The 27,725-nt window shown below is 38.5% G+C and overlaps 1 long non-coding RNA gene and 1 pseudogene across 2 annotated transcripts in view; both read left to right on the top strand.

Moving 5' to 3' along the window:
* LOC140526067 (uncharacterized) overlaps positions 1 to 27,304 on the top strand; it is a 40,425-nt gene extending 13,121 nt beyond the window's left edge. Inside the window, exon 3 of one of the 2 annotated variants that reach the window (XR_011974230.1) lies at positions 24,344 to 27,304. This is a non-coding gene — a long non-coding RNA (uncharacterized lncRNA). Of the gene's footprint in view, positions 1 to 3,276; positions 4,923 to 24,343 lie in introns of those variants that run through there. The other variant, XR_011974231.1, reaches the window with a different exon arrangement.
* Positions 21,738 to 22,979, top strand: LOC140526065 (malate dehydrogenase, mitochondrial pseudogene; annotated as a pseudogene).
* Positions 27,305 to 27,725: the final 421 nt, after the last annotated feature.

The raw sequence follows: 27,725 nt of genomic DNA on the forward strand, positions 1-27,725 counted from the left end.
AAGGTTGAATATGAAGAATTCTGATACACATGGAAATCGATGGAGAATAAAGAAATGCAGAGTTGAATGAACAATATGCAGAAAATATACAACTCAAAGGAAAACAGTACAAAAAGTGGACAAAATTCAACTCAAATATAAAAAGCAGCATAGATACTAAATTGTTGAAATAAAAAGTCAGAATCTTTCTAATAACAATCTTCAGATACAAAAGTGGAAAGGAATAGTGGTGGCTATCAGTCACAGTCATTCTAATGGGTGGGTTTCTTCTGAATTGTTTCTAAGTTCAACATGCTAGGCAGTGGTTTGAGTGCATTTGGGAAGTGTTTGTTTTTATAAATCAAAATGTATCATAAGCATTTAAAAATAATTTTACTCACCTAGAGAGCATAAAAAAATAAAGTGGACCTTTCCAGAGCTGCTTGTGTATGGGTAGCTAGAGATATATTTATGATATGACTATGGATGTAAATAATTAATCCCATCAGGAGCTGTATTTTGAGAAGATGTCTCTCAGAGCATAGTCACTTTAGAAAAATGTGTATATCAAGTGATACATGTTTCACTGCTTCTAAAGTCATGGAGATTTTACTCATTTTAAATTACAGAAAAGTGTAGTAAGCAAACAAACCAGTTTTGCACACATGCACACACACACACACACACAGAGAATAGGAATTAGCTGTGAAATATGATGGAGTAGGGAACAGAGCTAAGAGGGTCAAGAAAAAGCAGTGACTCACCTGAGCTTTCCCACAAACCCCTTCAAACATTTAAATAATTCCATAAAACAATTCGTGAAGTGGCAGAACCCACTAAAGGAAGGGGTGAAATAATTTTCCAATGACAATTTAGAAGATTGGCAGGAAAGATCTGTTGCATTTGGTTGAGAGTGGAGCACAGTCCAGCACAGGCTACTCCAGGCCAGACCAAGCCTCAGAAAAGCAGGAGCAGGCCTTGGGAATCACTGAATTAGCAGTGGCAATGGCTGCATCCAGAGCTCTCAACCCATAGAGCGTAAGGGTCAAACAATGGATCAGAAGGAGATTACAGGGGTCATTTTGCTGGCACTGGGGGCAGGACTCTGGTGCTTTGGCCATACTTGGATCTGGGTCACAGCCCTGGATGTCAGTGCCAGGGTTAGGACAGGCATTAACCCACCAGAGCTTGTAGCCACAGTGGATCAGGAACCCTCATCACAGTCTCAGGGTAGAAAATAGTGCTTGTGGTCACTCGCAGGCCAGAGCACAGGAATGAACACCTCCCCTTAGATCATACCACCTTGGAAAGACTGAAAACTTATAGGTTTCTGAAAGTATCTCTGAAAACAGCCGCACAAAACCCCTGAAGTCTGGGACAGTGCACCCTCCACTCTGGAAGCAGAGCCCCACTTTAACAAAGAGCTACAAGAAATAGACTGGAAAAATGATCATGAAACAGAAAAAAATTCTGACCACAGAAAGTTACTGTGGTGACAAGCAAGGTCAATCATAACTGTGAAAAAATTTTGAAGCAAGTTTCTCCAATAAAGATCTCATGTCTTAAATATATGGAGAATCGAGTTAAATTTATAAAACAAAGTATAATTCCCCAAATGATAAAATGATCAAAAGATATGAACAGTTCTCGGATGAAGTTATCTATAGCCATATTTTTAAAAATACTCTAAATCACTATTCGTTGGAGAAAAGCAAATTAAAATACTTCAGAGATACTACCTCATACCTATTAGATTGTCTAATAGAACAGAAAAGGAAAATGACAAATGTTGGTGTAGATGTAGGAAAAATGAGACATTAATGCTCTGTTGGTAGAGTTTTGAACTGATTCAACTGTTCTTTGGAGCAATTTGGAACTATACCCAAAGGGCTATAAAACCATGCATGCTCTTTCACTTAGCAATACCACTACTAAGTCTGTATCTTAAACAAAAAGGAAAAGGACCTATATGTACAAAAATATTTATAGCACCTCTTTTCTGGTGGAAAAGAATTTGAGGAGATTTCCATGAATTGGGGGAAACATTGAACAAATTGTGTTATGTGATTTTGATGGAATACTCTTGTGTTATAAGCGATGATGAGCAGGATGCTCTCAGAAATAACCTGCAAAGACTTAGATAAACTGATGCAAAGTGAATGTACTGGCTACAAAGTAACAGCAATATTTTAAGGTGATCAGCTGTTAGTAACTTAACTTTTCTCAGCAATATAATGATCCAAGACAGCTCAGAAGTTCTTAAGATAAAAAATGTTATCCATCTCCAGACAAAGAACTGATAGTGTCTCAATACAGATTGTAGCATACTTTTTTAACTTCATTTTTCTTGATGTTTCGTTTGTCTATATTTTCTTTAACAATATGACTGTTATGGCAATGTTTTGCATGACTACGCATGTTCGTCTTCTTAAAGAGGGGGTTAAGGAGGGAGGAAGGGAGAGAATTTGAAACTCAAAGTTTTTAAAAACGAATGTTAAAAATTGTTTTGGGGAAAAATAAAATACTAAACAAACAAACAAAAAAGAAATATGATGAAAGAACTCTGTATAATCATTCTTCCAAACTGAAAGAACTAGTGTGAAAAGAAAGAGGAAATCCATAAGCGAAGGAAAGTACATGAATGTGGTCCTGAGGAAATAGGTTTCTCAACGGTGGAAGCAAAGGTTGTAGAGAACAAAAGTCATGTTTGCACAAGGGTAACTGGGACTCGTTTATTCAAATGGGATAGCTGTTTAAAACTGGTTACACTCTGAAATACAAAACAATAGGGGAGCCAGAATCTTTTAAGAATGAGTGTCAGAGAAGAGACCAGTAGGGAGAGAGGTACTGGAGTGGAGACCCCACCTTGAGCTGTGTCTGTATTTCACCTTAGACTCTGCCTGGAGGACTGCTCATTGATTGGGGAGTCCCTATCAGGGATCCCCATTTCTTAAGGAGTCCCTGCCATGCTGCTGACCTCACTCCCAACTCAATATGTTCTATGTGCTACTCCCAACCCCAAGCTGCATTGATTCCCACATGGGCAACACCCATGCTTTCTACTTCTTTTTATGTTTTGTCTTTTCCTGTTAAAATATAAGCTCTTGGAGAGTAGGAACCAGTATATTTATTGTATTTATAGCCTTATTGCTTGGCACAGTTCCTGACACACAAATACTAAACATCTGGTCTATAGGAATTAGTCATCCACATCTGTGGTAACAAAGAATGGAAGTTTTTAATCAGTCTCTTGAAACTGGTATAATCATCAGGGTTTCTCTATTTCTTTCCCTTTAGAATTTCCCTTAGCATTGGAGCATCTCATGGTCACAACCAGCTTGACTCGCAAGTGCCTCAGAGCTTTAAGCCACTTGGAAAGATCTCCCTCTGGTCTTCTGTCTCTTACTCCTGCTTGGGAAGCATAGAGGCAGGGGAGAGTTGGCCAGGAATGCAATGACTTCAGCACCAATCAAAATGCTTCCTCCATCTCTTTATCTTTTTTGTTTTCCAACTTCACTTCTCCCTTCCTGGATGACTAAGGATTGAGATTCGGCCAGTTTGTCCACCAGCCTTTCTCTTATTGTGATAATTTCATATAAGCCAAACTTGAAACTGTGTAGACTTCCGGTTGGAAAATACATTTTGTTTTATACATAAGTTCCCCAAGTGGGCAATACTACCCTTTGTGGTTGCTAGAATGATTGAGGGAGGATAGTAGCTTTAGGTACAATTGGGGGGCACTGAATAAAAATAAAGGGGTATGGAAGTATAAGGAAAGAAGAGAAGAAAAGAAAATTTTGAAAAACTGTTCATACATGTTTCATCTGAAAACAGAGTTGTTGTGATTATCCTTACTTCTTGAAGAGGACCATCGAGATGATGACATGACTTGCAGTTGACTTTGATTTGAGTGAGGAAGGGCTATGCAAGATCACCAGCCTCACTTTCTCCTCCAGAGCTATCTGGGTCCGGTGGTCAGATGGGCATCAAAACAACTGCAGATGACCCAGGATGTGATGTGAGACCCTGGCCATTTTAGGTTAAGATCTTATCAGATTCTCACTTTGAGTGAGATACACCCATTCAACGAATAGGCTTCTTCAAGTAGTTAGTCAAGGAATAACCTCTTTAATTAAAAAAAAAAAATCCAACTGGGAGGGGAAGATCTCAGGGTTCTTGGGTAAAGAAGAAACAGTTACTAATTAGTAATAACTAAACTATTTTCCAAATAAACACACAAAATGCAAGTTATAATCTATCAGTTCAAGTCTGCCAACAGATCTTAACAAAAAACTGTTGACAGGACAGTATGTCTAGCATTGTCCGGAAGTTCAGCATGCATCAGCAGGAATATGTACAATAAACTATCATATTTAAGATGCATCACTTTTTAAAAAAATATTTTATATTTTTGAAATGATGCAAATTTCAAAAAAAACATGAAAGGGTTAAAGAAAGTAGATTTCCGGGGTGGGGCCCAGAGTAACTTTTTTTTTTGGCAAGAGGACAGTAGGTCAAATACATTTAATTTAAATCAGAGGTTCAAAACACTTCTTTTTCTGGATTAAACAATGTTGTAAATGAACAGCAATGACCTGGAAAGCCTCTAAACCTATCGACCAAGGTCCTATGCCTGCAACTAGACATTTGTTACTGTTTCATCATTTCACTTGTGTCCAACTCTTAATGAAGCCATTTGTGCTTTATTTGGCAGAGATATAGGAGTCATTTGCCATTTCCTTCTCCAGCTGATTTTACGGCTGAGGAAACTGAGGCAAACAAGGTTAAGTGATTCACTCAGGGTCACACATCTAGTAAGTGTCACAGGCCAGATTTGAACTTGGGAAGATGGCTTCCTGACTCCAAGCCCAGCATTCCCTCCACTAGGCCAAACTGGACCATGATCTAAAATGTGCATTACTATAAACCTTGTTCCTTATTCAGTTTTGTTTTGTGATTGTTTGTTTGCAGCATCAATATTTTATATAACGCATGCAATAGAAAGACACAGCGTGATGATATGAATGAGATGTGTGAACTGATAGCTTTGAAAAATAATGGAAAAAACATGTGGAAGTCCTTTGATCTTAATGGAAACAAAAGATGAATATATTTAATGATTGTCATATGTTACACTAAAAATGAAAGCCGATTCTAATTCCTTCTTGTATAAATTTTGACTTAATGGATAACTACCTCCCAGTTTAATTGTAAGCATTAGAACCTGAACGAGATGAAATCTTTTGGGCCTATAAATGTGATTTATTACCTACGTTCTCACTTTGAGCCTGGATAAAAAGGTGCTTATGTTAACTTGTCATGTAAGGGCACATTGTTAACAAGTCCCATCTGAAGTACTGAATGATATATCCAAGATTTTGAACTGCTGAGATTAGACTGCAGGAAAAAGTTAGTGAGTTAGTCTTGCAAAAGCAGTGATAAGACCTCTCCTACTGTTCTGCATGTCCCTTCTGAATGAGAAAGCCTCCCACCTGTTAGACCACTGGTATACCCTTTGAATAGTGAATAGAAAGTTAAAATAAACAAACTGACTTTCAAGAAAATTCTTTACTCTTTAGTCAAAACCAGGCCAGCACAACATATGGCCCACAGACCACTTAAAGTTTGCCAAAAGATTTCAGGAGGCTCATAAAAAAAGTAGGGTTTCCACTGAGCATTCTCCTGTTTGTCACATGAGTCACAGAAATCAACCATTGACCCTCTATCTTTAGTCTAACCTATCTGCAGCCCAAAGAAGTTTAGCCTATTTTAATTTTGGCCAGTACCTCCTGCCAAGTTGTGCAGGCCTCATCAAATCAAAAAGAACTGGAAAAATGTTGTTCTAGCTTATTTGTGAAATGTTAGTCTGTAACTTTTAGACCAAGATCTGATAAAACAATGTAATATTGTTAAAACAATGTCCTTTTCCTCCTTCTTATAGCAAAATCCTCTGTTACAGGAAAAAACCTTAAGTTTTTTTCACTATGAATTTCTAAACCTAGATTATGGTGAATATAGACATAGAATAAATTTCCTCTAAATAGTCATTTCCTACATTTTATATGTGCCAGATCTTTAGTAATCCTTATGCTTGAGACAAGTCTTAGGCCAAAATTTCTTTGGAGGTCCCCAAGGCCTTGTATTAATTCCGAATCCCTTTGTTCCATCATTCCCTTAGAGCATGTACATCATGAAATAATCCAGGTAAGCAAAGACCAATGTGCAAGTGGAGGTGGAGATGACAAACAGAGGGCATTAATTGCTTAAAATTTCTTCTGCAGTCTAGTACTATTGCTTAAGCTGGCCTGCTTCTCATGAATGCAACACTGGGAAGCCTGCTAAGGTGAAAGAAGCAGCTTACGCCCATCTCCACCGTCCCCCACAGTGGAGATCCTTTTAAATATTCAGCCTAATTTTATTCAAAAGCTGAAATGCTGCTCTTGTTGTTAATGGGCAAGTGTTGGTTAGTAGCTAGGGATCTAGCCTGGGAGCTCAGAAGACCTTATTTCAAGTCTTTTCTCTTATACTAGCAGCTGAATGAACCTAGGAAAATCCCTTAATAGTATTTTGTTTTTTCTAATTACATGTAAAGATAGTTTTCAACATTCATTTTTTTTGTGTTCCAAATTTTTCTCCCTCCTTTCATCCATCCCCTTCTATCTCCCTAAGACAGCAAGCAATTTGATATAGTTCATACATGTTTTTGTGTTTGTTCACCCTTTGTTTTTGATGAAGACCATGACATCAGACAAATGATGACATGACTTGCACCTGACTTTGCTTTGAGTCAGGGAGGGCTGTGCAAGGTCACTAGCTTCACTTTCTCCTCCTGAGCCATCTGGATCCCATGATCAGATATTCATCAGGATGACTGGAGAGGGCCCAGGATGCAATGGGAGACCTTGACCTTTTTTGGCTAAAAACGTCCTCACTTAAAATGAGGTGATGCCCATTCAGTGAATAGGTCTCTTTAAGAAGTAATCAGGGAATGGCCCTTTGAATGAGCAAAAGAAAAAAAATAAGTAACTCAAGGTGGAAGGGAAAGAGCAACAGTTACTACTGATAATCACTCTTAAGCCAGGAGGGTCCAGAAAACATCCATTAAATGGATTTTGGGCAGGGACATATTGGTGTGCAATCTATGGGCTTCAGAGTGCCCTGGGTATAAGAAAGGAAGGAAGGAAGGAAGGAAGGAAGGAAGGAAGGAAGGAAGGAAGGAAGGAAGGAAGGAAGGAAGGAAGGAAAGAAGGAAGGAAGGAAGTAAAGAAGGAAGAAAGGAAGGATGGAAGAAAAGAAAGAAAGAAGGAAAGAAAGAAAGAAAGAAATCTAACCAGTTAAATCCCAAGTTAACTGGGCATCCTCTGGCCATCCAAATTTGCCTTCCTTTGGAGAGAAGGAAGTGGAGGACAGAAGGGGGAGGATGAGCTGAGTTACCCACCTAGCTGGGTCCCCATTCAGGCAGTTTGATCTACTCACAGGTTTGTGTTTGTCCTTCATTTTTGAAGATGACCATGACATCAGAGAAATGACAATATAACTTGCACTTGATGTGGAATCATATTAAATAGATATTTCCACATTAGTTGTGTTGTAAAGGAAGAAATAGAACAAAATGGGAAAACTTTTCACAGAAAAGTGAAATAGACTTCATTCAGACTTCATAGTTCTTTCTCTGGATATGGATAGCATTTTCTATCATGTGTCTTTTGGAATTGTCTTAAATCATTGTATTGCTGAGAAAAGCTAAGTCTATCATAGTTGGTCATTACACAATGTTTCTATTACTGTGTACATCATTCTCCTGGTTCTGCTCACCTCACTCAGCATCAGTTTATACAAGTCTTTCTAGGTTTTTCTGAAATCTGCCTGCTCATTATTGCTTATAGCACAATAGTATTCCATTACATTTATATGCCACAACTTGTTCAGTCAAGAAACTTGTATTCTAAGATTAAGACACAAAAGCAAAAAGTGGGGGTCAAGGGTAAGATCAACAAGGCAATAACATAGACACTGTTTAGAAGAAGGTATCTTAGAAGCTTTAATTCCATGAAAAAGACAGAGACTAAAGGAAGCCTAAATAACCATAACGTCCATGAATCAAAGAAGAAAAGTTTAGAATAGACAGAAAGGAAAGAGAAATAAAGGGAATTTTTAAAGGAAAAGTTGTGAAAAATAAAAATTTTTTAAATCTAACAAAACAAGTTGAAAAGGAAGAGAGGAAGGCAGGTTGACTTGATTTCTTAATTGTGGGGGGGATAGTGAAGGGATGAAACAGTTAACTAGATAAAAGAAAAAAAGAACTAACAAATAAAACTTCAATACTAGGGGAAAGGGTAACGTGGGAATGGTGGAAGGGTTTATGAATGAAAGAGAGCCAGTGGGAATAGATTTACCTTAAAGCAGATCATGTTATTTAAAACCCCAAAAGAGAGGATGCTGTTAAAGTTTCACGCTCAATTTGAGAGCAAATTTGGAAACTTCAACACTGACCACTAGATTAGAAAAGATAATTTTATGTGCCAATCCTAAAGAAGGGCAGCGCCAAAGAACGGTCAAACTATTGAACAATTGTACTCATTTTACACACCAGCAAGGTTTTGTTTTAAGATTCTGCAAGCTAGGCTTAAGGAATATATGAGCTGAGGATTACCAAAAGAGCAGGCTGCTTTTCAAAGACTCAGAGAAACCAGAGACCATTTGCTGGAATATGGAGAAAGCAGGGAATTTCCAGAAAAACAGCTCTTCCTGCTTCATACTAAAGCCTTTGATGGTGTGGATCACAACAAAATGTGGCAAATCCTCAAAGAGACAGGAGCACCAGATTATCTTATTTGTCTCATGAGGAATCTACATATGGGCCAAGAAGCAGCAGTCAGAACTGAACATGAAACAACTGATTGGTTAAAGATTGGGAAAGGGATCTAACATGACTGTATATTGTAATCTTATTTATGTAACTTATATGTAGAGTACATCATGTGAAATGCCAGGCTGGATAAATCAAAAGATGGAATTAAGATTGCTGGAATAAATAATGTGACCTCAGATATGCAGAGAATACTACTCTGATGGCAGAAAGTGAAGGAGGATTAAGAAGTCTCTTGATGAAGATTAAAGAGAGTGTAAAAGCTGACTTGAAGTTTAACATAAAAAAAGTTGAGATATTGGCAACTGGTCCCATCATTTCCTGGCAAATAGAGGGAGAGAAAATGGAAGCAAGATCGGAGTCTATATTTTTAGACTCAAAGATCATTGCAGTCAGCAACTGCATGAAATGAAATTTCATTTCATGAAGCCATGAAATGAAAAGATGCCTGCTCCTTGGAAGGAAAGCTGTGGCAAATCTGGACAGCATAATAAATAAAAAGCAGAGACATCATCTTGCTGACAAAGGTCCATTTAGTCAAAGCTGTGGTTTTCCCAGTAGTATATAAGGCTTTGAGAGCTGGACTATAAGGAAAATTGAGTGCTGCAGAATCTTTTGAATTGTGGTTCTGGAGAAGATTTCTGAGAGTCCCTTGGATAGCAAAGGAGATCAAACCAGTCAATAATTAAAGAAATTAATTCAGAGTATTCATTGGAAGGTTAAATACTGAAGCTAAAGCTTAAATACTTTGGCCACATAATGATGAGAAGACAGGACTCATTAGAAAAGACCTTGATGTTGAGAAAAATTGAAGACAGAAAGATAATATGATGGCAGAGGATGATGGATAAGATGGGGAGATAGTGTCATGGAAGCAATGAACTTGAACTTAGAGAGACTTTGAGAGATAGTGGAGGATAGCCTAGCATGCTATAGTCCATAGGGTCACAAAGAGTAGTAAATGATTGAATTACTAACAGTGGCAATAGATTAAGCTAAAATAACTGGAGACCAAGTTCACAGAGGAAGAGAGGGAAAAAAATGCTGATTTGTAAAAATTGTGACAAGCATCTATTTTAGTAGAAAAAATATACAGGAAATAATGCAGGTCTTTTCAGATCCAACAATTTCATTGCCTATGTAACTTTGAATTTATAGGTACAATAGAATGAACAAAACAGAATTCTTAAGAATAAAATAGCTAAGATTTGTTCTGAGACTAAACTTCAATAGCCAGATACTTGAATTATTTCTGCTCTCAACAGAAATATTGGACTTAACCGCCATGCGTGATAACGATGGACAGATCCATGTGACTTTCTAGGTCACCTCTGAATCAATGTGATTTTCTGGCTTGCAATATCCTTATTTTTGGTTGAGGATATTGTTTTGAACTGTTGCATGGTGTTAGCTGAATGTATAAAAGATTCTCACACACAGGTGCAAGCTGTCTTGCCCAGAAAAGATGAGTCCTGCCACTACAACTAACTTGATGGGTGGATCTAGGAGAAGGCCCATCAATGAAAATTCTCCGTGACCTTCTTGGAAGTGCTTTGCACCAAGTTTGCCTCCCAACTTGTAAGGAAGCCACACACTGCAAGGCTCCACTTGTGCAGAACTTAGGACAACTATAGCCCATTTTACCAGAAAGCTCCTAGTCAACTGGTGGCAAGCCTAGTCCCAGCTAGCAGGGAAATTTAAGTGCAGTGGTGAGCCAACAGCCTAACAATGAAGATAATTTCCTGGAGCACTCCTGGTATGACCTCAGGACAAGGGATGAGTTTTCCACCTGATACCTGATTCCCAAAACATATGTGGCTGGTTATATTTTTGCCTATTCCTCTGTAGATTGCTCTTAATTATTCTGCACTACTTAATGCAATCAGATACTAAAAAGAATGAACAGAATAAGAATAACTTGGCATTCTAGATAAGATTATTCTATCCTGTAAGTGAAAATAAGAACACCTTCTGCTAGCTGTAATGCCAGCTTGCTGAAAATAAAAATGTTTCTAACTGCTGAATGTATTCTTATGTTACTGATAAGCTGGGAGATGCTATCCCACTAATACCTTAGACACTTTTAGATTTACATTCCTTTTTCCACTTACAGAAATTTGACACTGACCAAAGACATTAATTGAATGTTTAAATACTTTTGAATGAAAAGATAGAAATAGTATTAACTGGCATTATCTGAACCCATCAAGTAAAAATGCCACCAAGATTCCTTTCATCTGGACAGATCATTGAGACTTTTTTGTATTGCCTGTATGTCAGTCTAGTAAGCCAGTGTCATTGTAATTATGCCCCTATAACCATTTCATAGTTTGTCAACATCACTTATATTTTAACTCTTTCTGAGTAGTGACCAATGTTACTCTGACTCTTACAGGTTGCTAAGGAAATAATTCAAACACAGAGAATTTTGCTTGCTAAAGGAAATAAACCAAATAACAGAAAATTTTGCTTAGGAGCAAGGCATTTTACAGTGAAACTGAAAGACAAAAGGAGATTAAAATTTAGAATTCTTTCCTCAAAGAAGAAATTTTACACAAAGGTTTTTATACTTCCACACAAACAAAATGCATAAGTTAAAAACAATTAACAGTTTGCAGAGGAAATGGTGCAGGATGTCATCAAAGAAAAGGAAGGTATAGCTATCCTAATTTTCTACAAGTATTTTATATTCTTGCTATCAGCAAGATCTTTTGAGGATAGAGTTTGGGCAAAGATCTTAGGATTCAAATAACATTTTAGTTTCTGAGACTATTTGCTGCCTCCTCAACGTGAAGCTTACCAATCAATTAAGTACTGCTTATATTTGAAATGTGCTTTTTGCAACCTTATCAAGGTGGTTGATATTTGTGCTAATTATGCCTACCTTCACATTGGTTAAGATCCTGTTATTCTGGGTACTTGACTCCTACCCTGAGGCACTTTTCTCAATTTCCTTTAGAATTCATTCAAGAGTGAACTATGGACTTCCAGGAGCCAAGATGGTGGAATAAGCAGCAAAGTGCCATAACTCTCCCATATTCAATTCCAAACAACCATAAAATAAAGCCCCCCAAACAAATTCTGGAATGGCAGAACCAGCAAAAAGATGAGTGAAATGATCTTTGAGCCCAAGAAACTTGGACGATCAATAGCAAAGGTCTGTCTCACTCAGGCAAAAGGAGAACATAGTCTAGGACACAAAGCATCCTAGCAAGCTAACAACAAGTCCAACCTCAGCAGATCAGTGGGAGATTCTGAGCTTCAGTGTGGTGGAGCAGGTGAACACCAACACCAGGACCCCACCACATGGCTCATCATAGCCAGGGGAATGGGCAGACTCTAGCTCTGAGAACCACTGCATGCTTCAGTGTAGCCCCAGGCAAACGGGCAACCTCCAGAGTCCAATTCTCTGAGTGATTCATTGAATACCTGGGAAATGCAGAAATACTCCACTAGATTCAGCCCATGCCAGACATCAGCACTAGGATACCAACTAAGCACCAGGTAAGCTGCAAGAGCCCCAAGGCCTCCAGCTACCCTTCCTACCCCATGCCCTCAGCATAGCACCTGACATGGCCCCCTCTGGGCCTCAAGGCAACATCAGTGCAGCACCAGGTAAACACACAGGACCTGCAGCCTCTGGAACAAGACACCTGGGACAATGCCTTTCCACTCCAGGAGCAGAGTTCAAATCTAAAAGGCAAAAAAAGATGAACAAAAAAATAATCTGACCATAGAAAGTTATTTTGGTGACAAGGAATATCAAAACAGAAACTCAGAAGAGGACAACATGTCAAGAAAACTATGGGCAAAACCCCAAAGAAAAATGGGAAGTAGTCTCAAGCCCAGAAAGAGCTCATGGAAGAGCTCAAAAATGATCTTGAAATCATAACAAAAATTAGAGAAAGAAATGAGGATGATGCAAGAAAATTATGAAACGAGTCAACTGCTTGGGAAAAGAAAAATTGCTTAAAAAGAATTGGCCAAATGGAAAAGAAGATAGAAAAATCCACTGAAGAAAACAACTCCTTAAAAAACACAATTGAGCAAATGGAAAAGAAAATATAAAGGTTAGTTGAGGAAAACAACACCTTAAAAGTTAGAACTGGGCAAGTGGAAACTAATGACTCTATGAGATATCAAGAATCAGTCAAACAAGTTAAAATTAATGAAAAAATAGAAGAAAATATAAAATACCTCATGAGATAAACAAGTGACCTGGGAAATAAACCCAGGAAAGACACCATCAGAATCAATGGACTTATCTGAAAGCCATAATCAAAAGGAGGACCTGGAGAGTGTCTTTCAAGAAATTATCAAGGAAAACTGCCTTGACATTCTGCCCTGAAAACCAGAGGGCAAAATAAGCATTGAAAGAATCCATACACCAATCACCTCAGGAAAGAGATGCCAAAATAAAAACTTCAATGAATATTATAGCCAAATTGCAGAACTATCAAGTCAAGATAACAATACTGCAAATGGCTAGAAAGAAATAATTCAAATATCAGGGAGTTACAATCAAGATGACAAAGGAATTAGTAGATGTAACACTAAAGGATCAGAGATCATGAAACATGATATTCTGGAAGGCAAAGGGGCTAGGACTAAAACCAAGAATAACTTACCCAGAAAAATTAAGCACAATACTTATGGTCATTCAATGAAATAGAAGAATTTTGAAGCTTTCATAAAGAGAAGATCAGAATTGAACCAGAATTTGATCTCCAAAATCAAGACCCACAAGAAACTCGAATAGGTAAAAGAGGAAAAGAAGACATAAGGAATTCAATAGAGTTAAATGGTTTACATCCCTACATGGAAAGATGACACTTGCCATTCTTAAAAATTGTATCATTACTAGTACAGATAGAAAGAATATACATAGAGCCTACAGATTTAAGGTGAATTTGAGGAAATGACATAAAGATAATTAAGGTATGAGAAAGAGGAGTACACTGGGTGCAAAGGGAAGGGAGAAATAGAATGGAATAAATTACTTCACATGAAGAGGTGCAAAAGACTTATTACAGTGGAGGACAAGATGGGACAGTGGGCAATAGGCATCACTTGACCTTTACTCTTATCAGTATTGGCTCAAAGAGGGAATAATATACACAATCAGTTGAATATAGAAATCTATTTTACCTGGCGGGGAAGTAGGAGGAGAGGAGATTAAATAAATGGAGTGAGGTGGGGGGAACTGACAGAAAGGAGGACAGACCAGTGGAGTAGACAGAAGCAAAACACTGGTGAGGAAGAAAAGGGCGAAAGAAGAAAGAGGACAAACAGGAGGAAGAATAGGATGGAGAGAAATACAAAGTAATCATGACCATGAATGTGAATGGGATGAACTCTCTCACAAAATGGAAATGGATAGCAGAGTGGATCAAAAATCAGAATTCTATAATATGTTGTTTACAAGAAACACAGTTAACACAGAGAGACATATACAGAGTAAAAGTAAGGAGATAGAGCAGAATCTTTTCTGCTTCAGCTGAAGGTTAAAAAAAGATAGGGGTAGCAATTTTGATCTCAGACAAAGCAAAAGCAAAAATAGATCTAATTAAAAGAGATAAGGGAGGAAACTATATCTTGCTAAAAAGGTGTATCAGTAAGCACCTCAACATATACAGGGGGGCTTACTATCACAGACTTTTTGATCTGCTTCTCTAAAAGGAAAGGCAACTTTTGGGGGGTTAACAATCAACATAATCAAGCACAGGTATCAGAGAAAATCAAAGCCAAAATTTCAGAGAAGCAATGTCAATACTAAACATATATGCACCAAGTGGCATAGCATTCAGATTCTTAGAGGAGAAGTTAAGTGAGTTGAAGGAAGAAATAGACAGCAAAACTTTACTAGTTGTGGGACTTCAACTGTCTCCTCTCAGAACTCAATAAATCCAACCAAAAAATTAAAAGGAAATTCAGGAGGCAAATAAAATATTAGAAAAATTAGATATGACAGAACTTTGCAGGAAACTGAGCAGGAACAGGAAGGAAAATACCTTTTCCTCAGCAGCACATAGCAGTTTCATAAAAATTGACTATGTATTAGGGCATAAAAAACTCAAAATCAAATGTAGAAAGACAGAATCATAATGCAATAAAATGACATTCAATAAAGAGCAGAGGAAAGATTTAAAATGAATTGCAAACTAAATCAAATCTTAAAGAATAAGTGAATTAAGGAACAAACCATAGAAACAATTTCATCAAAGAGAATGACAAGAATTGAATAATATAAAAAAAGTTATGGGATGCAGTCAAAGCAGTACTTAAGGGAAATTTTATTTCTCTAAACTTTTATGTCAACAAAATAGAAAAAGAACACATTGATAAATTGAGTATGTAGCTAAAAAAAACCAAGAAAAAGAACAAATTAAGAATCTTCAATTGAGTATCAAATTGGAAATTCTGAAAATCAAAAGTGAGAGTAACAAAACTGAAAGGAAAAAAAACTATTGAGCTAATAAATAAATCTAAGAACTGCTTTTTATGAAAAAAATATTAAGACACAAGCAGTTGGTTAATCTGATTTAAAAAGAGAAAAACCAAATATCCAATATCAAAAATAAAAAGGGTGAAATGACCACCAATGAAGAAAAAAATAAAGAAATCATTAGGAAATATTCTGCCAAATTATATGCCAAAAAATCTGAGAATCTGAGTGAAATCAATGAATATTTAAGAAAATATAAATTACTCAGATCAGGAAATAGAATACCTAAATAATCTCTTCTTAGAAAAAGAAGTTGAGGCAGAGGCAACATCGTGGAGTAGAAGCAGAGACCTGATTGAACTCTCCCCTAAACCCCTCAAAAAATCTGTAAAAAATGACTCTAAACAAATTCTAGAGCAGAAGCCACAAAATGACAGACTGAAGGAAATTTCCAGCCTAAGACAATATGGAAGGTCGACAAGAAGGTTCTATCATACTGGGCTGGGAGTGGAGCACAGTCCAGTGTGGGCTGCACCTGCACGGATGGGGCTGGAGCAGGTCTCAGGGGTCTGAATCACTGGCACCTGCAGCAGTTTCCAGACTTCTCAACATATAAATGCCAAAGACACTTTTGAAGGTCAGTGGGAAAGGTCTCTCTCCTGGGTGAGAGAGGAGCATGGTCTGGTCCCAGCCCCAGGGTGGTTGCAGCCACTGCCACAGCACTGGCTGCTTCTGGAACCCTGCACTTAACAAAGAGCTCAAAAGTCAAGTAATTGGCTGGGAAGATGAGAAAGTGGGGGGGAAATAAGACTGCAGAATCTTACTTTCTTAGTGAAAAGATATTTTCTTATGTCCTTGGTGACAAGGAAGATCAAAACATACAACCAGAAGAAGACAACAAATTCAAAGCTTCTACATCCAAAGCCTCCAAGAGAAATAGGAATTGATCTCAGGTTATAGAAGATCTCAAAAAAGATTTTGAAAATCAAGTACGAGAAGTAGGAAAAATTGGGAAGAGAAATGAGAGTGATGCAAGAAAATCAAGAAAAATGAGTCAATAGCTTGCTAAAAGGAGACCCCAAAAATGCTGAAGAAAATAACAACTTTAAAATTAGACTAACACAAATGGCAAAGGAGGTACAAAAAAAGGAGGAAAAGAATGCCTTAAAAAGTAGAATGAGTCAAATGGAAAAGAAGGTCCAAAAGCTCATTGAAGAAAATAATTCCTTAAAAATTAGAATGGAGCAGATGGAAGCTAATGACTTTATGAAAAATCAAGAAATTATAAACCAAACCAAAAGAATGAAAAAATAGAAGACTGTGAAATATTTCATTGGGAAAACAACTGACCAGAAAAATGGACCCAGAAAAGAGAATTTTAAAAACATAAAACATTTTGATCGTAGTATGATCAAACATGATCAAAGAAAGAGCTTAGGCACAATCTTTCAAGAAATTATCAAGGAAAACTGCCCTGGTATTCTGGAACTAGAGGACAAAATAGAAACGGAAAAAATCCACCTGTCACCTCCTGAAAAGATCCCAAAAGAAAAACTCCTAGGAATATTGTGGCCAAATTTCAGAGTTCCCAGAGCAAGGAGAAAATATTTCAAGCAGCCAGAAAGAAACAATTAAAGTATTGTGCAAATACAATCAGGATAACACAGGATTTAGCAGCTTCTACACTAAGGGACTGGCAGTCTTGGAATATGATATTCCAGAGGTCAAAGGAAGTAGAATTAAAACCAAGAATCATCTAACCAGAAAAACTGAGTATAATACTTCAGGAGGAAAATGGAACTTCAATGAAATAGAGAACTTTCAAGCATTTTTGATGAAAAGACCAGAGCTGAGTAGAAAATGTGACTTTCAAATACCAGAATCAAGAGAAGCATGAAAAGATACAGAAAAGAGAAATCATAAGGCATTTATTAAAGCTGAACCATTTACATTCTTACATGGAAAGATGATATTTGTAACTCCTGAGAGGAATGTACTGGAAGAAAGAGAAAGGGAGAGATAGAATGTAGTAAATCATCTCACATAAAAGAGGCAAGAAAGAGCATTTACAAAAGAAAGGAAGAGGGGGAAGGAAAAGGGAATAAATGAGCCCTGCTTTCATCAGAGTTGGCTTCAGGAGGGAATAACATACACACTCATTTGGGTATGAAAATCTGTCTTACCCTACAGGAAAGTCAGGGGGAAAGAGATAAGAGAGGGGGAGAATAATAGAAGGGGAAGGGACAGTAGATTGTGGGAAGGGATAATCAGAAGCAAATACTTTTGTAGAGGGACAGGTCAAAGTAGAGAGTAGAATAAATGGACAGTGGGACAGGATAGAGGGAAATATAGTTGGTATTTCACAACATGACTGTTATGGAAGTGTTTTGCATGACTATGCATGTATAACCTATATTGAATTCTGTGAACTCTCAATGAGGGTGGGTGGGGAGGGGGGAAGGGAGAGAATGTGGAACTTAAAGTTTTAAAAATGAATGTTGAAGATTATTTTGACACAAAAACTGGGAAATAAGATATGTAGACAGTGGAGTAGAGAAATCTATTTTGCCCTACAGGAAAATAGAAGGGAAGGGGGTAAGAAAAGAGGGAATGTGATAGAAAGGAGGGCAGACTGGAGGAAGAGATAATCAGAATACACCCTGTTCTGGGGTGGGGGGAGGAGAAGGGTGGGGAGAAAATTTAAAATTTAATATTTTGTGGAAGTGAATGTTGAACATAAATAAATAAATTTAAGTAAAAAATATGAATGTTTGGTAGAATTCACCTGTAAAATAAAAAAAAAAATGTTGAACAAGACATTAATGAGCTCCCTAAGAAAAAATCCTCAGAGTCAGATGAGTTCACAAGTGAATTCTATCAAACATTTAAAGAGCAATTAATTTCAGTACTATATAAATCACTTGGAAAAATAGGTGAAAAGGTATTCTACCAAGCTCCTTTTATAACTCAAATATAGTACCAATACTTAAACCAAGAAGAGCTAAAACAGAGAAAGAAAATTATAGACCAATTTCCTAATGAATATCAATGCAAAAATTTTGAACAAAATATGAAGTAAGTCAATCACAGCAACATATCACAAGAATTATGTACTACAACCAGATAGAATTTATACTAGGAATCCAGCGTTGGTTCAATATTAGGAAAACTTTCAACATAATTGACCATATCAGTAACACAACCAACAGATATCATATTATTTTAATAGATGCTGAAAAAGCTTTTTAACACAATACACCCCTCATTCCTATTAAAAACACGAGAGAGCATAGGAATAAAAAGTGTTTCCCTGGAATGATAATCAGCTTCTATCTAAAACCATTAATAAGCGTTATCTGTAATGGGGATAAGCTTTCTAGCAGGGGTGAATCAAGGATGTCTGTTGTCACTACTATTCTTTATGGTACTAGAGATCTTAGCTATAGCAATAAGAGAAAAGGAATTAGAACAGAACAGATGTTGAAGAAACAAAACTATCACTTTTTGCAGATGATATAATGGTATACTTAAAGATCCTAGAGAATCAATTAAAAAAAAAGCTATTTAAAATAATCAATAACTTTTGAACCTAAAATAATCCCACATAAATCATCAGCACTTCTTTATATGATGAACAAAGTCCAGCAGCAAGAGACAGAAAGAAAAATTCCATTTAAAATAACTCTAAACAGCATAAAATATTTGAGAGTCTACCTGCCAAAACAAACCCAAGAACTATATGAACACAATTACAAGACACTTTTCACACAAAGTCAGATCTAAACAATTGAAAAAAAATCAATTGCTCATGGCTAAGCAGTCAATATAATAAAAATGACAATTCTGCCTAAACTAACTTATTTATTCAGTGCTATACTAATCAAACTATCAAAAATTATTTGCTAGAGCTAGAAAAAATAACAAAATTCAACTGGAAGAACAAAAGGTCAAAAATATCAAGGGAATTAATGGAAAAAAAAACAAAGGAAGGTGACCCAACAATACTGGATCTCAAACTATATTATAAAGTAGTAATCATCAGAACTAAGAGATACTGGCTAAGAAATAGAGTGGTGGATCAGTGTAATAGGTTAGGTATACAAGACACAGTAGTCAATGACCACAGTAACTTAGTGTATGATAAACCCAAACACCCCAGCCTTTGGAATAGGAACTCACTATTTGCAAATACTGCCGAGAAAACTGGAAAACAATAGGACACAAACTAGGTATAGACCAACATCTCACATCATATACCAAAATAAGGTCAAAATGGGTGCATGATTTAGACATAAAGGATGACACCAGAAACAAATTAGAAGAGCAAGGAATAGTCTTTCTGTCAGATCTATGGGGAAGAGATGGATTTATGACCAAATGAGAGAGCATTACAAAATGTAAAATAGATAATTTTGATTATATTAAAAAGCTTTTGTACAAACACAACCAATGTAACCAAGATTAGAAGAAAAGCAGAAAGTTGATATTATCCTTGATAAAGGTCTCACTTCTCAAATATATAGAGAATGGAGTCAAATTTATAAGAATACAGGTGATTGTCCAGTTGATAAATGGTCAAAGGATATGAACAGGTAGTTTTCACATGAAGAAATCAGAGCTATCAAAGGTATAGCTATCTATAGGTAGATGAGGAAGTGATCTAAGTTACTTTTGATTAGAGAAATGCAAATTAAAAGAATTCTGAGCTATCACCTCACATCTAGCACATCGATTAATATGACAAAAGTGAAAAATGATAAATGTTTGAGAGGATGTAGGAAAATTGGGACACATGCATTGCTGGTGGAGTTGTGAACTGATCCAATCATTCTGAAAAGCAATTTGGAACTATGCCCAAAGGGTAACCAAACTGTGCATACCCTTTGATCCAGCCTTACTGCTACTAGGTCTGTATTCCAAAGATATCATAAAAAAGGGAAAAAGACCTAGATGTGCAAAAATATTTACAGCAGCCCTTTTTGTAGTGGCAAGATATTGGAAATTGAGGGGATGTCCATCAATTGGGAAATGGTTGAACAAGCTATGGCATATGAATGTAATGGAATGCTATTGTGCAATAAGAAATTAGGAACAAACATACTTCAGAAAAACCTGGAAAGATTTGTATAAACTGATGGAAAGTGAAATGAACAAAACCAGGAAAACATTGTACATAGTATCAGCAACACTGTGTGATGTTCAACTATGAATGGCTCTGCTCTTCTCAACAACACAATGATCCAAGACAAGTACAAAAAACTCATCAAGGAAAATGCCATCCACATCCAGATAAAAAAAAGCTGATGGATTCTGAATACAGATAAGAACTTTTTTTTCACTCATTCTATTCTTTTTCATGGTTGTTTTTTCCCTTTTGATCTGTTTCTTTCACTGCTGTGATCAATATGGAAATATGTCTTACCTGATAGCACATGTATAACCTATATAACATTGCTACCATTTCAGGAAGAGGGGAAGGAATGGAAAAAAATTTTTGAACTCAAAATCTTGTAAAACTGAATGCTAAAAATTGTCTTGACATAATTTGGGGGAAAAATATGATTAAAAAAGAGAAAAACCTGAAAAAAAAAAGATTGATTTCTGAGGTAGGACAGTTTGGAAGCATAATGCTCTTACCATATACAATTAGCTAGATGGCTCAGTGGATAGAATTTTAAGGTTCTGTGAAGTTTGGATTCAGTCAAAGGGCCACACTTGAGGACCTAGAGGGCCATATGTGGCTTTGAGGTCACAGGTTCCTCACCCCTGGAGGGTCAGGAAGATTTGAATTCAGATATAGCCTCAGATGCTTATTATCTGTGTGACCCTGGAGAAGTCAACTTAATGTCTGTTTGCCTTAATCCACTGGAGAAGAAAATGGCAAAATACTCCTGTATCTTAGAAAACCCAAAAAGGGTCATGAAGATTTGGACACAAATGAAATAATGGAAGGGTAACAACATACCTTTCTCTGGGTTTTCTAGAGAATTGTAAGAATTATCTACAAGTATACACCTTGGACTGTGACTGCAATTCAAGAAGAGTGTTTATCAAACAGAAAGAGAAAGCATGTCAAAGACAAATTTATAGAGTTAAATCTATCCATAACATAAAGCCTCAAGGACTCCAGATTAAGAAAAGACTTTTCTGAGTCAGAGAGATTAAAACAATTGCAATTTATTAGAACAGGGCATTTTTGTTTTCTGTAATATTCCTAAAATATTTTTGCACATTTTGGTCAATTGACAATAAGCTAATAATCTTGAGATCAATAGCTAGTGACTTAAGTGGCTACCATTCTAAAGATGAGGAAACTGAGGCAAACAGAGTTAAATGATTTGAATTGGAAATCAAGGAGATGCCCATCAATAGGGGAATGGCTGAATAAGTTGTGGTATATGAACTCAATGGAATACTGTTGTGCTTTAAGAAATAATGAACAGGGGAGTCACAGGCCGCTCTCCTTCCCGGCACCGGCCCGCGCCCTCAGTCAGTCCCCACCATGCTGTCGTCCTTCGCCCGCCCCGTGGGCGCCGCCCTCCGCCGCGGCCTAAGCACCTCGGCGCAGAATAATGCAAAAGTAGCTGTGCTAGGTGCTTCTGGAGGAATTGGACAGCCACTTTCGCTGCTGCTGAAGAATAGCCCTTTGGTGAGCCGTCTGACTCTCTATGACATTGCTCATACCCCTGGTGTAGCAGCTGATTTGAGCCACATTGAGACCAGAGCAACTGTAAAAGGTTACTTGGGACCTGAGCAGCTGCCAGATTGCTTGAAGGGCTGTGACGTTGTTGTGATTCCCGCAGGAGTCCCCAGAAAGCCAGGAATGACTTGTGATGATCTTTTCAACACCAATGCTACAATCGTGGCTACTCTGTCTGCTGCCTGTGCCAAGCATTGCCCAGAAGCCATGATCTGTATTATTGCAAACCCGGTTAACTCTACCATCCCGATCACATCCGAAGTTTTTAAGAAACAAGGCGTGTATAACCCTAACAAAATCTTTGGTGTAACAACCCTGGACATAGTCAGAGCAAATACTTTTGTTGCAGAACTGAAGGACCTTGATCCAGCTCGAGTCAATGTCCCTGTCATTGGTGGCCATGCAGGGAAAACTATCATCCCCTTGATCTCTCAGTGCACACCTAAAGTAGAGTTTCCTGAGGATCAGCTAAAAACCCTGACAGGAAGGATCCAAGAGGCTGGGACAGAGGTTGTCAAAGCTAAAGCTGGAGCAGGTTCTGCTACCCTATCAATGGCCTATGCCGGTGCCAGATTTGTCTTCTCTGTTGTGGATGCAATGAATGGGAAGGAGGGAGTTGTGGAATGCTCCTTTGTCAGATCAGAAGAAACAGAGTGCTCCTATTTTTCCACACCCTTGTTGCTTGGGAAAAAAGGCATCGAGAAGAACCTGGGCATTGGCAAACTCTCCCCTTTCGAGGAGAAGATGGTTGCTGAGGCCATTCCTGAGCTGAAAGCTTCCATCAAGAAAGGAGAGGATTTTGTGAAGAACATGAAGTGAGGAAGCCATACTCTGAAAAAAGGAGCCCATTTCCTTAATTTATTAAAGCATCATGTCACTTGAAAGATATTTCATATACAGTGCATCCTCGTTGAGGAGATTGATTGTAGTAATGAATCTTGTCGATTGGTATGTTGGCACATCAATAAAATCTGTCATCTTTTTTCCCCCCAAAAAAAAAAAAAAAAAAAAAAAAAAGAAATAATGAACAGGCAAACTTCAGAAAAACCTGAAAAGACTTATATGAACTGATGCAAAGTGAAGTGAGCAGAAACAGAACATTGTACATAGAAACAGACACAGTGTGCAATGACTGATTTTGATAGACTTAGCCCTTCTCAGCAAGAACCTAAAACAATTCCGAAGGACTAATGATGGAAAATACCATCTACATACAGACAAAGAACTATGGAGTTGGAATGCAGAGTGAAACAGACTATTTTCTTTTTTGTTTTGCTTTTTTTTCTTTCTCATAGTTTCTCCCATTCATTATAATTCTTCTATACAACATAACTAATGTGAAAATGCATTTAATAGGAATATATATGTAGAACCCATATCAGACTGCATGCTCTCTTGGGGAGGAAGGGGCAAGGGAAGGGGCAAAAATTTAAAACTTATGGAGGTGAAAGTTGAAAACTAAAAATAAATAAATTGGGGTAAGAAAGAAAGAAAAATATAATGATTTGCCCAGGGTCATGTAGCTAGTAAGTGTCTGAAGTCAGATTTAAACTCAGTGATATGAGTCTTCCTAATTCTCAACCTGATACTCTGACCACTGCTCCCCGCAGCTGCCCTATAGAGAGGTATGCAAGCACTCAAACTTTCTTTGTTCACTGAGATTCTTGACTGGTAAGAAGGAATCAGTGCTGGTCAATAACTCTTTTTAGCAATTGCCTCATAATATGTAATACCCTTGATTTCTGAAAATGCAACATGGAGTGACTTATTTGGTTTGCTTTGATGCTATATATGTGTATGTGTATTATAAATATTTTATATATTATGTATACGACATATACACACATACCTGCAATGATCTGGTCCAAAGTCTTAAACAACATGACTTTATATTTGGTCCTGGATGCCCTGCCAAGAAGTTTATTGCTAATTATATTTTTGGGGATACCAGGGAGTATTAAATTCTCTTATCCTCACTCACATTTATATTATAAGTGACAGAAAACAACAGTTATCTGATAGTTGCCATGTGTTACTCCAATGTCAGGGTCTGAAAACATCTGTTCCTTTTTTTTTCTTAATACTGGGACTACCTATCTTGCTCAGGTTGGAAGTGTAGCAGCTTCTTATGAGCTGATACAATACTGATGTGCACAAAAGCTTTAACCTGTTCAGCTTTTGTCCATTAGCACCTCTTTAGACAGCCTGGTGGCTTTGTGCTGGGAGGAGAGGAGGGGGTCTCACCATATTTGTGCTAGATTTACTGCATACCCTCTACTGCAGCTCAGAACACTCAAGCTCAAGGGATCTGCCAGCTTCAGCCTCTGTTTCTAATCTCTGTTTTTTTCAGGCTTTTGGGCAGCAGAGCATGAAGCAATTTTATCAAAGCAGCTTCCTGAGGAAGAGATTCTTACCAGTAGAAAGTTGCCAGAGGACATAATTTGTTGGAACTCAATCTCAGGCCGGGTGGATGTAAAATAAATCAAGAAACTGTGGCATAGAGTCCCACTGGATCCTTACCAGAAAGGCGTAGAGCCAAGAGCTTGCCAACTGTTCCTGTCAGCTCCACCCAGATTACAATGGTAAATGAAGCTTAAACTCTTTTAGTTATGGGGGAAGTGACTAAATTTAATCACAGGTGAAGTGGATGGCTCCAGATTCATGTGAAATTCTTTCTCTCTGCTCTTGGGGAGTTTTAAAGATTATAAAGTTAGTACAGAATAAATGGTTTGTAAAACAACCCTAGGTGGTCTTTCCTCCGGCAAACCAGAAGAGAGGGGTCCTAATTTATACACACTTTTAAATATAAAATCTTCTCAAAGATGTTATATAGCTTCCATCAATGCCCACAGACAGTGAGAACCAACTCATATAAGGGAATCTGGTTTGCAAAATACTATGGAAAAAGAAGGAAAATAAGAAATGTTGGGTTGAAAGCTCCATTTGAAGCAAGCAACAGTATGGGAAGAAGGACAGAGAAAGTGGAATGAAGAGAGATTGCCTTACCCACTGCATGGATTCCATGGAGGGAAAGTTTTCACCAATGCTTAGGGCTCACCTGTTGGTCTGGTTACAACTTCTGTTTGCTGCTTCTGGAAGATAAAACTCATGGAAATAACACCCCCAAGCTCAACATCATCCTGGTTTTCTGCTACAGCTTGCCCTCAGATACTTCTTAGCCACTTCCCTCCTGCTTCTGCTCTAGAGCACAGATACCCACCCCTCCCCTATATTTCAAAATTTCCTGGATTTCTCCAAATTCTACCACACTTTTCAAATCAGGGCATATTTCTTCCATTTTCTCCCAGGCTAAGAAGGAAAGGGGAAAGACTAGATATACCAGATTCAAGACATCTACCCTATGAGATTCCAGAACCAACTCTACCCTTAAGGTATTACCTATATACAGAGATGTTGGGGTTGGAAGCTCAATTCCGTGTGGACAGTCTTGGGTGGGTAAAGGTGGGAACTTCTAAATCTTAGAGCTCTCACGAGACCCCCCCAGGAAACGGCTGGGAATCGAGGTGAACTGAGCTATCTCGTGTATTTCCGCCTCTTCTCGTGAGAAACGTGATGGGAGAGAGATCTCCCCGCCCTCGAGATTGTCCCGGATTGGAGCACACCTAGTTACCTAACAGCACGGTATTGAGATGCAAACTATGCGACTGGAGAGTTAAGTAGGATCAGGGAAGCCTGAAAGCTCTCTTAGCACGTGAGGAGCCAAAGAGGACACAAGGCTCTGCTTTTCCTCTTCTCCTTCTCTCCCCTCCCCCTCTCTCCCCGCTTGTACTTCTACTTCCAATCTCTTATTGTAAGACCTTTGCCTCCTTGGGAGATTCTTCTATCCCTCCTAAGGAAGAATCCCCTGCACTTGTAACTAGACCCTGAAATAAAGCTCAACCCTTGTTCAACTCTGGAACGTCCTTTCTCTCATACGAGCATCCGGTTTGGCCAGCCGAAGACCTCGGGAGGTGAGGTAAGAAGACTCGGGTAGCCCACAGGCCTCTAGGCCTGGCAGTTGGTGCCCAAACAGGGACAATCTCGAGGAGGGCACACTGTGGAACCACAGGAAAGGGCCCAAAAGGCTCATGATAGGTTCCACCTAGCCACAGAAGCCCTCTGCAAATTATATGGGATAACTCAGGAACAGGGCAGAAAAATTGTTAAGAGCTGTCTCCAATGTATCCCATTCCACCCATCTCTAGACCAGGGTGTCAATCCTCGTGGCTTGGCACCCAATGAAATTTGGCAAATGGATGTCACCCATCTTAAGGGCCAGTGCATACATGTGACAGTTGACACATGGTCCGGATTCCTTATGGTGACTTTACAGCCAGGTGAATCAAGTGCTAAAGTAATTCAACATCTTTGGCACTGTTTTTCTGTTTCAGGCTTACCCTTAGAAATAAAGACAGATAACGGTCCTGCCTATACTTCTCAAACCCTTACACACTTCCTCCGTGATCTAGGGATTCGACATGTTACAGGAATCCCCTATAATCCACAAGGCCAGGCCATAGTGGAAAGGGCCAATCTCACCTTGAAGGCGATCCTCGCTAAACAAAGAAGGGGAAAAGGTTGCCTAACACAATCAGAGCTTGATACAGCTGTGTATACACACAATTTTTTGCATATCTCAAAAAACTCACATACTACTCCAGCTATGAGACATTTTAAGATACTAATATGGGGTCGAGGGTATGTTTGTGTCTCCACAGGAAAAGGTGATGCGTGGATTCCCATTAGAAGGATCCGTAGGTGGGAACCGATGCCGGAGATGGTGGAGACGCATGAGGCGGAGACCCCGGAGAGCCCGGAGACCCCGGAGAAGGATCATGCACCACCTGAGACTGCTGCTGACAGCTTTAACCCTGCTGCCCAGAGAGGAAGCAGCACTCATCGCAACCACTGACATTGCTGCTGACAGCTTCCCATCTAGGCATCTCTTTCCACTGGCTGAAGGAGGACTTTGATATCACAAACCCAGGACACTGGGGGGGGAAGGGGTGACCAACTTTTCGGGAGATGACCAACTTTTCACCTGTATACCACAGGCTTGGCCATTCAGGCTTGGCCGTTGAGATCCATTTGCATGACTGAGGGGGTGGTGATGTGTAAGGCGCCAGCACTAGCTGCTTCTCTTAGAATATGCTTTGGAATTAGTGATTGCCCTTTCTCTTGCTGTAACTCAGCCATTTAGCTTCATCTTTGTTTTGTCTGATGCCTCTCTTTGTCAGTTTTGCTAGCTGCAGACTTCTGTGTATATGAAGCTCTTGTGGGGTACTCATATGCTAAAGGCCTTCCTAATCCACTCAGCCTCCAGCCACTGTTTGCTCTAGAGCCATGTGCGCGCCGCGCAAAACAAAGAAGGGGAGATGCTAGGGTTGGAAGCTCAATTCCGTGTGGACAGTCTCGGGCGGGTAAAGGTGGGAACTTCTAAATCTTAGAGCTCTCACGAGACCCCCCCAGGAAACGGCTGGGAATCGAGGTGAACCGAGCTATCTCGTGTATTTCCGCCTCTTCTCGTGAGAAACGTGATGGGAGAGAGCTCTCCCCGCCCTCGAGATTGTCCCGGATTGGAGCACACCTAGTTACCTAACAGCACGGTATTGAGATGCAAACTATGCGACTGGAGAGTTAAGTAGGATCAGGGAAGCCTGAAAGCTCTCTTAGCACGTGAGGAGCCAAAGAGGACACAAGGCTCTGCTTTTCCTCTTCTCCTTCTCTCCCCT

This window comes from Notamacropus eugenii, chromosome 2 (assembly GCF_028372415.1).
Source record: "Notamacropus eugenii isolate mMacEug1 chromosome 2, mMacEug1.pri_v2, whole genome shotgun sequence".
Classification (NCBI taxonomy): domain Eukaryota; kingdom Metazoa; phylum Chordata; class Mammalia; order Diprotodontia; family Macropodidae; genus Notamacropus; species Notamacropus eugenii.